The sequence below is a fragment of the Oryzias melastigma genome, linkage group LG11 (genome assembly GCF_002922805.2).
Source record: "Oryzias melastigma strain HK-1 linkage group LG11, ASM292280v2, whole genome shotgun sequence".
Lineage (NCBI taxonomy): Eukaryota > Metazoa > Chordata > Actinopteri > Beloniformes > Adrianichthyidae > Oryzias > Oryzias melastigma.
The window spans coordinates 6198634-6200936 of record NC_050522.1 but is presented as its reverse complement, the minus strand read 5'-3'; positions in this window follow the sequence as shown (position 1 = coordinate 6200936).

The following is a 2303-nucleotide window of genomic DNA, read 5'->3' as shown; positions in this document are numbered from 1 at the left end:
CATCACAATTATTCAAACTGCTTTTTTAGAACAGATCTTAAATATCTCAGTATTCTGATCATTCTGACTTATACCTGGTTCACATCGGACGGAAGCTGCTTTCATTTGGCGCCCTTGTTAACCTCTGGGGTAGTTTTTGTCATCTGGTCTATTTTCTGCGCTAGCCGCGAGCGAACCACGTCAATTCTGGCCTGAAGCTACTCCAAGACATTGGAGAAAATCTGTTCAATTTTCAAAATATAACCAATTTTTCACTATAGTTGACAAATGCAATCATATTTTTGTGTCTAAACAGACTGTAGAGAAAATTGTATTCCAAAAATTGTTCTGCTTCTCTCGGAGGGCGTTTCAATTTGGCCACTAGGTGGCAACTGTGCTATAGCATTTCACCTTATTCCAAAAGAAGAAGAAAGAATGAGCAAAAGAATGTGTTTTAGACCACAAATGGTCACTTAACAAAATAGATGGCATGATGGAAAAAAGCTCTCTATAACAACATGTGGTACACAGAAGCGCCTGTTGTCTTTCGTGTAAAAATGTCTCTGGTGTGAACTGGAGGTTAAGCGGATACCGTGTGCACAACGCTTCTCAGCACTTCCAAATCTGGTATGAACCAGGCGTTATCTATCACCACTGTTAAACCTAGGGGTGTGTATATGCAAGAGTCTGGTAGTACGATATGTGTCGCGATACGTGTCTAACGATATATATCATCATATATTGTGAAACGTATATTGGGATATTTCTCATAGAACAATTTTTCACTATTTTTAAAGAGCTTTGTAGAAACTATGTCTTTAAAAAAATAGTTTTTCTTTTAATTTGGCTAAAAACTGCATAAATAAAAGACCATGGGCCACACTTTGAAAACAGCTCAAAATATGATCGGAATGGGTCTTCAACGGAAGTCTTTTATGAGCTGCTATTTGTTTCATGAAAGAAATACTTCGAAGCAGCCAAACTCTGCAAACACAGATGAACACTTCTCATTTCATCTCATATCCTGTTGCCTAAGTGAAACTGGACAGCTTTATATCAAATGTTTACTCTTAAAATAGTCTGACCATACATGGAGTATATCTGGACACATAGCCGCCCTGGATAAGTTTGATTGTTTAAGTCCCCACCATAAATAACCATATAGATCGTAACTTGCTCAAACTGAGGCTTGATTTATACCCGTAAGAGCCTCAGCCAAAAGCATCTAGTCCCTTTTTGGTCTTTGGTCTGTCTTCAAATGAGAAACTAAGAGCAATAAAAATGTGATTGTGCTCGGTTCTCCAGGGAGAGGCCACAAGGGGAACAGCTTTCAGAGTTTTCCCTCCGGAAAATACGACATGGATGTGTTTGCGTGAGATCATTTTACTCTGCTTGTTACCTTATACCCAGTGTTTAACACTTAGAATGTTCTACACATAAAAACAGCAACAAGCTCGTGTTTGTGCATAAATCATGTCGGTGGGAAAACTTCTCTTTTTTTTTTTTTTTTTTTCCTCCCCTCAACTATTTTGAGGAAACGTGTTTCCTGATTTTTTGCCGTTGAGGGACAGCTCTGATCAGAATTTTGACATCTGGTTGTTATCCATGGCAAGGCGAGAAACTGCAGGGGATTCTTCGTCCTGCGAAACAGTAGTTCATTTAATCTAATCTACGTATGAGTCAGTTTGAGCCTCGACGATGGGAGAGACACTCCAGAGACTGAAACAAAAACATGCCGATAGTTTGAAGCTGAAGTGAAAAGTCTGTCGTTTTGTTTTTGTTTTTTTTTTTATTATTTCAACAGGAGGAACATCGCACTCTGACAGCTCTACGTGTGAAAACCTCAGTGAATGTTGATTTCCTTGTGAACACTAATCAGTCTTTGTTTGAGGGTTGGTTTGCTTTGTATCCACCGCACACATAACCAAAGTGTAGGCAGAGATTCGAGTCGCTGATATGCTGAAAGATGTGGCCACACACTGGGCTTTAAGGCTCCATTTAGCAAAAGGAATGTCTATCATGTTTGGGAAATGAGGGTACACAGAGCTCACTAAACGAAAGATGCGTTTAAATGAAGGTTTAGGGTTTAGCACGGAAGGAAGACACAAATACTAGGCTGCTATTGCTTTGTGCTTCTCTGGGAATATTGATCAAAGGAGGCAAACAACGGCCTTCATGTCGGATATGTGATGGGGCAACTTCCTCCCCTGTCATCCTCTGAGACTTTTGTTTTGCTAGAATCAGTCTCGCTTCATCATGCTGTCACGGGAGAACACGGCCGAGAAACCGGATGTAATGAAAGCGTGCTCGGCACCCTGCTGAGG